Below are 15,202 nucleotides of genomic sequence, written 5' to 3' on the forward strand. Positions count from 1 at the left end.
TATAGCTGTCAACCCACAAAACAAACCACACGGAATCACAAATCAGCTCAGTTTTGTACAGGCAGAAAAATTTCTCGTAAAACTGAGTTTGAAACAAAAAGAGTTTTTCGTGGCAATTCAGAAAAAAAAAACACAAGGAACAAATTCGGAATTATTATTTGTATGAACATCTCGCATGGACAGTTCCTTAGTACTTAACACCAATCAAGAGAGAAAGAGAGTCAGAAAACTATCTGGGTGTAAGTTAAAAATTGAGGTTGTTTATTTAGTTTTATATGTTTTATATGAACATATTTCTTTGAGGTCTTATTTACGTTTTTATCTGTTTGTCTACAAAATAAAGTGTTGTAATTAAAAAACGAATTTGAACCTATTGGAACCTTTGAAGCATCAAAAACTGAAAAGCGATAAAATGATTTTTTTGCCAAGAAAAATTATTAATCTGTCTAAATTCGGGCTTGCCCCGAAATAACATAATCACGGCTTGTGAACCAACATTCTGAATATTTTCCGTTCTTTCTACATATTTGTTAACATCTATTTTTGTTATCTATTATCTGAATTTTCTCAATAAATCTAGGAACTTTTTTCAAATGGGCGTACATGATTTTGACCTTGATTTTTGGAACGGCGACTGTGCTCTTCAATAATACCATTTTGGTGAACTTATGTGCCTAACAGAAAGAATAGATTCCGAACTATCTGGTAGTAACGTTTGTTAAACGAAATGTGCTGAATTGAGAGAATAGCAACCGTTTCAAATTTCAAGGTCAAATACAGTTACGCCTATTTGAAAAAAGTTCCTAGAAATTATTGGTTGGTTGGTAATGGCAGGTTTCCTACTCGCCGCTGCCAGCATCCAGACGCTAACGTATATGTGCAAACAGCCAGCATGAGTTAACCACCGGATATTTGTATGGGGAAAAACATCTAACGCGGGTTATCTCAAAGTTAGGAACTTTTCAAGTAAAACTATTTGGTACTAGTTATGTACACGCCCGTTTCAAATCATTCAGAGACAGAGTGAAATTGTATTGACATCTCTTTTTTTTTACGGAAATCTGACTCATTTTTCGTAAAAAAAGTTCTACTTGTCAAATTTTAACTAAAAGTTAAACGAATCGGTAGAATGGTTCACAGCCTAAGCCTACCACATATTTTTTTGTTGAAGGTGCTTTATTTTGAACCTTAGATGCCTTTCGCCATACTGATTTCAGAAAGTTAACTCCTAGTGTGCCGCTGGAAGCACGCACAAGGTGGGTGATTCATTTTCTACTATGTCTGGGATAGCATAATCTTTTCGAACTTTTGGCTTTTTAGGCAAGGTAGTAATCAAAATAAGAAAAATCTAAAGTGTAAATTGTTTCAAATCATATCATGAACACAGTCTGCAGTCGAGATGTGAAGGAAATCAACAGGTCCGTACAGAAATTAACAAAGAGTGTGGCACTTTCATCAATTCAAGACCAAATTCCGAATATCATTCGGCTTAAAGTTATGCTGATCTCATAAAATTGAAATACGTTTAATCTCAGTGTACTACTCGAGAGTTTTTTTTAAAGCATAATTTAAATGTGGTTTTCATATATTTTGATTGAACGTGTAACTGACTATACAGTGTCAACTCACTCACACAAACAAACATAGTACCACCTCGGCTCACCGACAGCGCTGCTAACAGTGTCGCCGGATTTCAGACTGTGTTGCCAGTCTTCTTGATAATGTGGTCTTCGGTTTAAGCATCGCTTAAATTTAAAAAGGTCCTAAGAAAAACATTATTATTAAACGAAGCACATGATTTTGCGTTGGATTGATTTGAAATACGGTTTTCGTCTTCGAGTTATAACTTCGTTTACAATAAATATTTAGTCGATTACCAAGATGGCTTCGCATGAATTGCATTTTCAACAAACCAAAGAAGCCTTTCCCGTGACGCTCACGGAGATGCAGAGCATTCCTTGGTATCCTATAATGATGAGTGTCAAAATAATTTTCCCCTCCTAATCCTGAATTGACCGGCTTATACAGTCCATAGCAGCTGTTTCTTGCACTCAATTAAAGTCGGTCGAGGATGAAAATTTGACAACAATTTTTGCATACCTCATATGCACAAACACATATACAAGGACAAACAGACAATAGTTTGGTTCGTCGAGTTGATTGTATATAACACTATGGGTCTTCGAGCTTCCTATAAAAAGGTTGAATTTGGAAGGAAATGATATCCTTTTGTTACAAGTTTTTGTATGAGAAAAAATATTCCTTCATACCTGGCAAACCGCTGCCGTAAAACCTTTGCGATCACATTTCTGAAACATAATCTGAAATAGCGCTTGCGAGCAAATGTTTGCTATTAACAATTCTTTATCTGTGATATATAAATGCGTATCTCACTAGATAAAACATAAAATCTATGCATTATTTTCTGGTTTTAAGGTAGCTCTATACCATAAAACCACGCTGACAAGTCAGTATGAAGTATGCTTCAGTATATTCACATAATTCTTACATGAAATAAGATTTTAAATTTAATTTGAATCAGAATACAAAACCAAAACCCCACAGTTCCTATATTTTTTTATTCTTACTGATATGTAGCTGAATTGATAGAAGATTTATCCAATTCGGGAGCACACACTTCACGATGAATACCTTTGAAAGCGGCACATATGCTGGGGTATTGCCTTATCGTCAATGGTAAACGGGAACACGGCGATTTATCACAGACTACTTCTTCTGTTACTTTAACTAAAGCAGTTATTTGACTTTGAAAAAATGAAATCAGAATTGCGTACATAATAAAAAAATCAATTCAATAAAAATTCCGCGGAAAAAAAATAAAATTTCGTTTCGTAAAATTTCGAATTAAATGGACCTTGATTTCGTATCGTTTCGAAGTCTCGAAAGTAAATTTATATTTCGTTCCGTTTCGCTTCGAATCAACATAGACAGTATAAATTTCGTTTCGTTTCGTTTCGTTAGGAAAAAGTGTCTTATCGCATACCCTTAGTAATCCAGTCTCCAGTTCCTCGTTTTGTACTCGGCTCAACTTAAATCAAGCAAAAACAAAATTCAAATATTTAAATTAATGATAGAAATTGAAAATTAATCAAAAGTAAAATTAGAATGAGAATGTCAATATGAATACCCCGGCCAATCCACCTAGCGGTAATGGTTCAAATGATATCTTGATCATAGCTTTTAATAACATAGTCTGTTGTGGCCAATATTTAATACGAAACAATGGGACAAGATTCCCCATCGAATGCAAACTGGTTGGGGACAAGTGTCTAAAAAGTGGGCATTTTAAAAGTGACAAAAAAGAGTTACATATTTTTGAAATGGCAAGCAGGTTAATGGTTCGTCTGCCTCCCTCTTGGTAAACAACCTGGCAGGCCTCCGGTAACGCTCAACACTTGTCACCTATACCGGTGGGTAGTAGGTTCAGATGCACCATTCCTGATTTACGCCGATCCAGCTCTGAACACGGCGTTATAAGGCATCGGAGTCAACCCTTGCATGGACCTCACTCTGTATGAGGTAAACCGGCCCAGGGTCGAAAACCTCACAAATAAAGATAATAATAATAATGGACCTTACTGTTTACAAAGGCACCCATGGGATCACAAGAGGCGACTATCTACAACAGGTAGAGATAACGGCCCAAAGGGGGGACCCTTTTAACATGGAAACAAATTCTTCAAACGACGAAGGAGCAGGCGGGGCAAAAGTTTTCGCAAACAGTGGGAAGCTGCAGCGATCTCCAGTAATGTCGCAGGCAGCAGTGGCGTGTAAAAGACTGCTGATAACCAAGCAGGCCAACAGGAGCTAGGATCCGAGAATGTCACCCAAAAATCGGAAAGTAGGTTTACTCAGGAGGAGCTACAACTTGGGAGGTCCAACCTGATGGAGGTGCGGAAGGACAAACACAATGTTCACACGAAGATCAAGCTTCTAGTGACGCGCATCAATTCCGCCGTAAAAGCAGCCGATCACGAACAGATCGCGCTGAAAAAGAGCGCTGAAGCAGCTGAAAAGGTACTGAAAGAAGCTGCGGAGCATACATCAGTTGAGACACAGCAGGCACCGCAAAGTCCCCAAATCACTCGCACGGAAAACCGAGGAAGGGACTCGCCTGGAGAGCAGGAAGTCACGAAAAAGCAACGGAACGTGCAAGACTTTGCCAGCGTGCTGAAGGAACGCGTCAAGGATGGTGACTGGCAGACCATCAGAACGTCGGCTCAGAAGGCACGTTCCCCTCAATTTGGGAGATTTGTGCCATTGACCTGGACGAGATCACGACGAAAGACAAACTGAGGGATGCACTGGCCTCACAATGCAAGCTGGGGGAAGTGCAAGTGACGATTCGACTGAGGAGAGCGTATCAGGTATCAGGTACCAGAACGTCGGCTCAGGAGGCACGTTCCCCTCAATTTGGGAGATTTGTGCCATCGCCTTCACTGGCCTTTCTCATCATTTACCTGACGGAAAAGGAAGTGAAAAGGGGAAAGGAAGAGGAAGTGAAGTTGGAAAGGAGAATGGAACCATTTATAGGAAAGCCAATTATGTAGACTCACACGCATTCAGCTAGGGACTAAAGAGAGGTGTCACAAAAACACAGAGGACCTAACAATGGACGAACGTCAAAGACGAAACACAGAGTGCACTGTGAAAAACGCATAATGCGAATCCATATAGGTGACAATCACAAAGTACATTTTAAATATCGCATAATGCGAATCCATATAGGTAAAAATTTGTTGAAAAACTATGTAGAACACATATTCATAACCCAACTCTTATTTAACCCCACGATGAGGTTGAATAAGAGTAGCCGATTATCTCGGAGAAGTTAAAAGTCAACTACGCCATAGCTCCGGTAAGCGCAGCGAGGGCTAAATACTGTGAAGGGGGCCCTGGTGCTTCACAGGCTCCGTTTGCGGTTAGGTTCTTATTAGACACCCTAACCATTCATTCGTAGGCACGGTAAGCATAAAGCCGCATCACACCGAGAATTAGGGGTCACCTGTATGATGGACTTTTACCACTGGAACAGGCAATCCGTGATGTTATTCTTAGCCAGATAACCAGCTGCCAACACCACACAGCTATCTAGGCTGTTCGCGGAGAGAAGTTGACATTGACTTTACGTCAACTCTCAATGTGGCAGAACAGCCAAAACTTTGCCAGACTTTGCCAGCGTGCTGAAGGAACGCGTCAAGGATGGTGACTGGCAGACCATCAGAACGTCGGCTCAGGTGGCACGTTCCCCTCAATTTGGGAGATTTGTGCCATTTACCTGGACGAGATCACGACGAAAGACAAACTGATTAATGCACTGGCCTCACAATGCAAGCTGGGGGAAGTGTAAATGACGATTCGACTGAGGAGAGCGTATGGTGGCGCACAAGTAGTAGCGATACGACTACCAGCAGAGGCCGCCAACAAAATGGTGGAGGCGGGCAAGGTGACAGTAGGATGGTCAGTGTGCCCGTTAAGATTCGCCCCACAAGTCAACAAGCAGATGGAGCGATGCTTTAAATTCATGTCGTTTGGCCACCAGCCGTGAAACTGCAAAAGCCCGGACATATCCGGTCTATGTAGGAAATGTGGTGGAGAAGGACACGTTGAAATGGACTGCACGAAGCAACCAAGATGCCTTCTCTGCAAACCGGAGGATGGAAACGACCATACGACCGGTGGCTTCCAATGCACTGCATACAAGAAGGCGATGGCGGGCCGGGATTAATGTGTGACGTGGCAAATATTGCTGAACCGTATCGGATCCCTTCTGACAACGGCAACTGGGTGGCGGATGCTACGGGGATTGCGGCTATTCAAGTGATGGGCAGATTCCCTATCCAAGAGGTGGTAGACAGTTCAAGCGAAGGTTTCGTTATCTCCCAAATCAACGGGATCTTCGTGTGTAGCTGCTACGCACCCCCAAGATGGACTTTGGAGCATTATAACCGGATGCTGGACTCAGTCACGGAGAAGCTGATCGACCGAAAACCGGTAAGCATCGGAGGCGACTTCAATGCTTGGGCAGTGGAGTGGGAAAGCAGGATGACTAATCCCAGAGGTTACAGTTTGCTGGAGTCGTTGGCAAAGCTGGACGTCATGCTGTGCAACGAAGGTACCGTTAGTACATTTCGCAGAGATGGCAGGGAGTCCATCATCGACGTCACGTTCTGCAGTCCGTCGCTGGTGAGGAACATGAACGGGAGAGTCAGTGAGGACTATACACATAGTGATCACCAGGCGATCCGGTATGGTGTTGGAACACGACTGCCGACGGTACGGCGAGAGATTAGGAATAGCGGGCTAAAATGGAAGGCGGAAGACTTCGATAAGGATCTTTTTATCGAAGCACGTCGAGCAGACAGCGGCGCTACAAATCTCGATGCAGATGAGCTGACAGAAACTCTTGCGAGGGCATGCGATGCGACGATGCCAAGGAGACTGGAGCCAAGAAAAAGCCGGCGGCTAAATTACTGGTGGAACGAAACTCTTGCTAGTCTTCGTGCTGCGTGTCTCAGAGCCAGAAAACGCAGAGAGCAAGGTCTGAAACATTCAGAGAGGAGCGTAAGATAATCTTCCGTGAAGCTAGATCGGCCTTCAAACGGGAGATTAAAGTCAGCCAATCTAACTGCTTCAAGGAGTTGTGCCGGGAAGCTGACTCTGATCCTTGGGGCAACGCTTATCGGGTCGTAACAGAGAGGATCAGGGGTCCAGCGACGCCAGCGGAAATGTGTCATGACAAGCTGAAGATCATCGTTGACGGTCTCTTCCTGCAGCATGATTCTACGATGTGGCCGCCTACACCGTACGCAGATGAAGACGGAGCAATCATTGCAGGTATGCAAGTCTCCAACGACGAGCTGTCATCAGTGGCGAAAGATCTGAAGATGAAGAAAGGTCCGGGTCCTGATGAAATTCCAAACGTGGCTCTAAAAACTGCGATACTGGCGTTTCCAGACTTGTTCAGGCTGCAGAAATGCCTAGCAGATGGTAACTTTCCGGATAGGTGGAAGATCCAGAAACTAGTGCTGCTGCCGAAACCAGGGAAACCGCCGAGGAATGCAGCATCGTATAGGCCCATATGCCTGCTGGATACGATGGGGAAAGCTTCTGGAAAGGGTTGTCCTTAATAGGTTTACTCAGTTCACGGAGGGTGAGACTTAACGGAAAAACAGTTCGGATTCCATAAAGGCAGACCGACTGTGGATGCAATCAGGACGGTCATTAAAGATGCAGAGAGGGCGTCCAAGAAGAAGAGGAGCGGCAATCGGTTCTGCGCGGTAGTGACGCTTGACGTCAAAAATGCGTTCAACAGTGCCAGCTGGGAGGCCATCACCGCAGCGCTGCATGGAATGCGGATCCCCGACTTCCTGTGTAAGATCCTTAGGAGCTACTTCCAGAACCGGATTCTGGTTTACGACACGAACTCGGTGCAGAAGTCGATCAGGGTTACGGCGGGCGTTCCACAAGAGTCCAAACTAGGCCCGACGTTATGGTATGTGATGTACAACAGGGTGCTGATGCTGAAGTTGCCAAAAGATGTAAAGATTTACGGATTCGCGGATTATGTCGTCCTAACGATAACCGGTGATTCACTGGAGGAGGTGGAAATGCTGGTGGGGGAAGCGACCGACGCAGTAGAAACCTGGATGAATGGAGTCAAGCTGCAGCTGATCAGCAACTTCAAAGTAATCCAGTGGATGCAGATTACCATCGGAGGGCATGACATCCCATCGGTGCGGACTCTGAGACATCTAGGTGTGATGATTGATGACCGGTTGAATTTCAACACCCATGTCGACTATTCCTGTGAGAAGGCGGCTAAAATGATCAGTGCGTTAGCAAGGATCATGCCAAACGTCGGCGGTCCGAAAGGCAGCAGTAGACGTCTTCTGGCAGCAGTATCATCCTCGATACTAGGGTACGGAGCTCCAGCCTGGGGAGCTGTGCTCAAGACGAAACGTAACCGGAGGAAGCTGAATAGCGTGTTTCGTCTAATGGCCATTCGAGTCGCGAGTGCGTACCGAACTATTTCGTCGGAGGCAGGTTGCGTTATCGCAGGGATGATTCCAATTTGCATAACCCTAGCAGAGGATATCGAGTGCTACCAACGGAGATATACCAGAAATGTGAGGAAGGCGGAGAGAATGGACTCTATGGTGAAGTGGCTGACAGGAGTGGAATAATGGAGGGTGGACCCATCGGCTCACCCCCAATATGTCGACGTGGGTGAACAGGAACCATGGTGAGGTGAACTTTTACCTCACTCAGTTCCTGTTCAGACACGGCTGTTTCCGTCAATATCTGCACCACTGTGACCATGCGTCATCGCCATTTCACCCGGCGTGTATCAACGTAGAGGAGACTCCAGAGCACGTGTTATTCGATTGCCCAAGGTTTGCTAAATTACGTAGAGGAATACCTGCCCTGAGGGCGGACAACATCGCAGAGTGAATGTGTCTCGAAGAAGGCACGTGTAATGCGGTCAGCAGAGTCGTAACGCAAATAATGTCGGAGCTGAAGCAAAGATGAAGAAGGGACTAACGAATAAGCATCGTTTCGGGGGAAAGTCCAGCGCAGTGAGCAGTGTCTTGGTTCATTCGCCTACTCCATGTTTCGTCTTCCCTCTGCATCCCGCCATAGGTACTTAGTACGCAAAACTTTCCTCTCGAAAACTCCAAGTACATGGTTCTTCACGAACATTGTACAGGCATCGTGTCCATAGATGACTTCCGGTCTAATGAGCGTTTTGAAGATAGTCAGTTTGGTACGGCGACAAGATATATTCGATCGGAGCGTTTTACGGAGTCTAAAGTATGTACGTTTTTCTGGCATGATACCCCGAGCAGCACAAGTCAGACAAAAATGGTTACAGCAACTTGATTATGACTGTATTTGGTCACATATGAGTTGCAGTAACCTATGTGGAATAAGCGTGTTGCTAGGGACGTCTCCGAATTCCTCTTCAACCCCCTCGATTTTGTCTCAACCAACACAAACTTGTGGTGGGTGGCTTACATTGTCCTCTCTTGAGCCTCTTCTTATTATGTATTTTATTCGCTGCTTAATATTTCCTGCCTGCTATTTAACTTCTTCAAGAGATGAGAAGATATGAGCAGTACGGATAAACACTAGTGACAGAATCGTCAGATAATTTGTGCTCATGTATTTGCATCCCTGACAATATCAATACTCTGACACAGACAATGCAAAAAACGACATCAAGCAATAAGGCTTGAGGAAGACATCAAATTGAATGTCAATTTCCTTAGACATCCATCGATACAACTAGACACAAAGCCGAAAACGAAATCAACACTGGTGGCAAATCGAACGCATCCTTTTCTTTATCAAATTCCAGGAGCTCAGCGTCCATCATCCTATTTGGCTTGAATTTGCTCTAACTGAAGCCAAGGCATCATTCGGCGTAGGGCCGACTACTCCAAACCATGATATCCATGGCCTGTCAAGTGCCCCGAGGGAAGTAATCATTCATACGAGGTAAATGAAATAATAACCACATCTCCCGGGCGAAAGGCGAATAAAAACGACAAAATAGACAGTTTCTGACTACTTTTTCTCACCCTTGCGGCAAACTTCTCACACTTTTCGTCTGTTTCGCTGCCCCCGTGCCTACTCGGTAGAGCCAGTGTTCGCTGGCTGTGGTCTCGGTGGTTGGTTGTTGCTGAGAAGATGCGTTCCCGGGTGCCCCCGGTCTTCTTGGGAGACTTTGTTGTTTTCTCAGCGAGAGACAGCCCGGCAAAGAAAAGATAAAAAAACCAATCGATCGATCGAACTGTTGGCCAATAATGGCTATTGAAAAGTCTCGTCCCAATACGACGACATGCGGACGGAAAAAGATTGCCTTGATGGCACCTTGGGACCAAATTGGAAATGTTAAATACAATTTAAAGTAATGAATATAGTTTGATTTTTACAACATTCAAGGGAACAAATAATTTTGAAGAATTCACAGAAATCAAAGAGCATGTAGAACAATACTGCGTAGATATTGTTTCCCATGATAAATTGGCACAGTATGGTCCCACTAATTAATTTTTAAAAACGGAACAAACTTCAAATAATTAAGAGCTTGATGTTCATTAGAACGCGTAATTATTTGCCTGAAAACTTCAACGACAGACGAAATGGTTAACTTAAAACTATGGTTAAAAAGAATCCTAAAAATGTTTTTGCCTTCTTCGTATTTTTAGGCAACGGTGAATTTCCAAAAAAATCAAAGTGTATAAAAAAGTTTGAACTGTCGTTCCCTGCTTAGAAACTTGGTTTGCAGTTTCCATCCCACTGTGTACCGGTAGTGAAAAACTCGGACTTTTTTTCCCCGATAGTTGTCTGTTCAACCAGTGGCGAAGAATGGAACCTCAAGTAACTACTGGTATTTTTCTTTTGAATCGACTGTTTTAGTCGTTGTCTGCGTTGCCTCGCTACTGTGTTGACTTCGGCAGATGATGATGATGATGGGTATCTTTCTGGGTTCTCACCTCGGAGAAGCAAGTGCTGATTGGCAATTCCAATCAATCATTGGCACTGACAGGCAAACTGGAGCCAGAGCGAACCGGTAGGTAGGCTGTAAAAATGCGTATTGATCTCTTGGTGTGACGCTCCGGCCGGACACAGAGGATAAGGTGGAATCCACCCCAGAGGAAGGTTATCTATCATATTGAATCGTTTTTTCGCCAATGCGTATCATGTCTAATGTTTTCTTCGTTCGAAAAGAATTATCTTTGTAATGTATCGTTTCTAACATTCGCAGGAAATCTAACTTTTCACAAGTTATATTTTATTTCTTATGGTGATGAGCTTTTTTCTCAATATGTGATTAAATGACTTTACTGCAGTTAAACCGACTTTCAATCACTCCAAACTGTTTCACTGTCAAGCTTCCGACAACAACAATTAAATCACAATCTGAAAAGCTGCTACTGCACTGCAGATCTTGCCAACTTCACAGCCACAGTCGATAGCGGATGGTAAAATTATCCAGCAGCTTTCGATTGATGAATATATTGTTGGTTCTCCCGCCACCGCTCAGGTTGCCGTCGCATCGATCGAAGTCGCTGACGACGCTGAGGAATATAAATGATCGATCCAATCGTTAATATTCTATATTATCTGTTGATGACCCTCGCACAACCGGTATGTGGTGGAGGATTGTGTGGAAATCGTTTTTATACGATCAGTTTGCTAATAAAATTACCGGCCGTTGCCGCTGGGCATTCCTATTCACTGGGGGTTGATTATGTTGCAGTCGGTATGAGCCGTGGCTACCGGTGTTTGCCGGAATCCATCAATCGATGAATTGGACCCTTGCTGGTAAGTACAAGGTGCGACACAGGAAAAGAAATGTGTTGGAGATCAAACACTCGTGTTGTATCTTCTGATAGATTTTTCAGTATCATGCTGGGCTACAATATTTAAGTTCGGTTAAATTTAATTCAAAAAAATCTATATTTCCTTGAATCGTTCGTAACTTTTTCAACTAGTCATATTATACACACCAGAAATGAATAGCAATTGAAATTCGGGAGCGAAAGTGAAACTTGGTCGAAAAAACCAAAGAAAAGAATGCAATGTCCTGCAAACAAGGGACAGGACAACAGAAACTTATATCAGAGTCCGCCCCAAGAAATGATAGAAGTTATGGCAGTTTATGGCTGAGGCGATAGCCTGCGATTGTCTAGGATGGAAAACTTCTAGTCGTCCCTTTGCTAGTGCGTTGAACCTATCGCGGGCTGTCAATTCTTCTCAATATTGTCATGAACAGTTTACATAAGGTAGAAGATAAATCCTCTGCTGTTCATTTTATTCGTTGAACAAAACTTTCTTCCACATTCAAAATGATTTTATTCCTCGTTAGGTGACCAAAACCACCTTGTTATTTTTTTAATTTGATGATGTCGCCCTCTTATTCCGCGATGCCCTGATTCTTGGTTCTTAATCGACAAAACACAACACATTTGACCTCAAATTTTGTCAAAAATCGTGCTATGTGAGCTCTGTCTACTGCACGATGTTAGAAATTGAGTTCTCGCTGATTTTACCATGCCATGTTATAATATTCCTCAAATTGCTTACTAATAAACTCACATTACTTTTCTGATCTAGAATTTTCCAGGAAATCGAGTGGAGTTATTGTTGTCCACCTCAAGACTAAAGAAGCTAAAATATGGCTCATTTTACCCCACGTAATAGAACGGCAATATTACCCAAAAGGCCAAGTTCTTCCAGAATGCATACCAAATAAGAAGCATTAGAGTAAAACGAGGTCTTGTAGCTTCGTGCAGTGAACTTAAGGTCACTCCTGACGGAATCCAAGTTTCAAAGTGCTCGCGTTTTCGGGGGCACACCACTCGATACGGAAGCAACGCACAACTGTCATTTTTATTTTTTCACGCATGCTGCGACGCAGCAAAACTAAATCAACAAAAATGACAGTTGTCCGCCGCCTCCGTATCGAGTGGTGTGCCCCCGAAAACGCGATCATTTCGAAACTTGGATTCCGTCAGGAGTGACCTTAACCACCTTTGCACAATTCTTCAGAAAGTTCTACGATTCGTGTTAAAATTTCAGCGCAATCCATCCGTACCGAACCGAGATATTGAATTCATTCGCGTTATGGACATTTTTTTCCCATTGTGCACTGTTTAGGCATATGTCAATCATGCACAGGTGTTCATTGAAATAGAATAAGGTTCCTAAGCCACTGTGTGGGTTTAAAGACCGAAAGAATAGCTACAAATATTCAAAATAATAATTCAAAAGCCGTAAAAATTGGGATAGCTGTTATTTTCATCAATTTTGCCGAGAGCATTAATTCTTAAATTTATCTAAATCAGATATTCTAGTCTCTCCAAATCGTTCTGGAGTTCAGACCAATTGGTGTACCAAATCGACTACGCTTCCCAGTCAACATGAAATATTTTAAAAGTTTAATATTTTAACGTTTAGAAATTTGTTCGGATGCCGTTTAGCCGAATAGTTGAAATTGTGTCCTTATTATGTGAAGGAAGAAGTGAGCTTTTCGAAGTGAACAGTAAAAAGTGAGAAATGAGATGCTCGAAGTGAGTACAGGGTAGTGAGAAATGAGTGCTGAGGAATAGCAGTGAGTAATAAGTACAGCAGCAAATGAGAAGTGAAAAGTAAGATTTATTTATTTATTTCAATCTTCGATGTAAAGTTGTACAGATGTTTCTTAGCTATACTATAGGTTTTGTATTCTTGACATACACCCAGATTTTTTTTTTACACGGTTGGAATTCATCAATTTCTCGGAAAACCCGAACTTTCACAACTTTTTAAATACCCCCTGAATTTTCTCTGATTTTTTGTGAATTTTTTGGTGGGGTCAACTCATTGTTTCATTGACGCTGAAGGTCTTAAACGACTAAAACCAAACCGTGTAAAAAAAAACCTGGATGTATAGGCCTCTTTACTAATATTAAAATTAAACATGTGACATACTTCATTAAACGTGCGGCAGCACATGCTTTATGGCTCATTGTATTCATAGTTTTTTTTTTCCTGTTCGGGTGTGCCACTGCGACCAATTATTAGATCTATTGTAGCGTTACCCGTATCCTTAGTGTTTAAGTGCATGTCAAATTACTCCAGTGCTATTGAGAAGCAATACAGTATCGGTTTCGATACAGTTGTTGTTTAGTTTTCTCAAGACCACCATGACAAGGTCCTGCTATTTAGACCCTTCATAGGGAGCAATCCCATTAAAGGCGCGCCCCTTATCCATAGGAAATCAAGCCTTGCTTGAGAAAACAGAACAGTAATACTGTTTTTGGCCATACATCGGAGCCCTAGCCACATCCTTGTCTTGCTTCTAGAATATCACCAGTGAAACTCTTAAAACCCGGGATTTGGCTCTGTCTACAAGACCATTTCAAGCAAGAGAATTTGTTCAGTAATAAGAACTTCCGTGTGTTCCTCTCACTACCATTTTTCACCAGTTCATGAAGAGTTAGTACGTATCTAAACCCCTAACTCGATTTTTCCAGCAATCAGTTCAGCCTAGGACCGGGTACCGAGGTTTTTTTTAACTAATTGCTTGAAAAGTTGTTTCCGCTGCATACAGTTTAGCCTCAAACCAGAGGAATTCGAGTCTTTCAACTGTCTGCAAGGTAACATTAATCATGTTTTATTTCTGAGACTGCTGTTGGTAGCGGGGACTAAATACAGCGCCCCCACAGATATGGGACACCTAACGCTGAAATCATTGTTAAATATTGTTTTAAAAATCACAGAACATGCATAATGATAATGTGAAACTTCGATTGGCCTTGGCTGAGTTAGTAATTTTGATCGATAAAGCACTTTATGCATATTACTCCATATATACCGCCGGAAATAAGTATAAAGACAAGCATGTTTTTCATACATTTTCATCATGTTTGAGAATCGAAATCTCGACTCGTAGCGATTCGATTTGGCTAAAATTTTACTAGGCACCTGTTTTCCACTAGAACTTTCGATCTTTGAGTGAATTGTATACATCTCTAATAATTTTGACCTCCGAATCTGGAAATAATTATAAAGACACCACTTTTTATATGGGGCTCCATACAACAGACCTGTCTTTATAATTATTTCCAGCAGAAACTGCAATATAAGTAGAATATATGCATAAATGTAACTTTCATTCAATAAAAATTCAAGTCATTTTAGGCCTGCTGGCAAAAAATCAGCCCAATCGAATCGCTAAGAATCGAGATATTGACCTCCCAACATGGCCATTTTGTATGGAAACCGAGCTTGTCTTTATACTTTTTTCCACCAGTGTATATCCAATTAACCTTTCCGTCCCCAACGTCTGTTTTTAAGGGCCTTCAAAAATCTAAACTGCTGTAAAAACTGCATTTCTTGACCGATTCTTTCGCAACAAGTTGCATTCCATCCGGATGGATCCCAATTTTTGATTTATACTAGTTCCGAGGCTATCCACAATACGGTTCCAGAATTATTCCAGATTCCGTTGGGGTCAGTTGCCCCCGGAATAAGTGGCCATTTACAATTTTAAGTCAAAACAGGTCGTGCGACACCTCAAACTTCATGATTTCACAAAGCAATGATGCAAATGATATTTTTGGGGTTCCTGGCCCACTCGGACTCAATCTGGCCACATCGGTCACAATCCGGGGACCTACGGAATGGC

This window comes from Armigeres subalbatus, unplaced genomic scaffold (genome assembly GCF_024139115.2).
Source record: "Armigeres subalbatus isolate Guangzhou_Male unplaced genomic scaffold, GZ_Asu_2 Contig481, whole genome shotgun sequence".
NCBI classification, from domain to species: Eukaryota; Metazoa; Arthropoda; class Insecta; order Diptera; family Culicidae; genus Armigeres; species Armigeres subalbatus.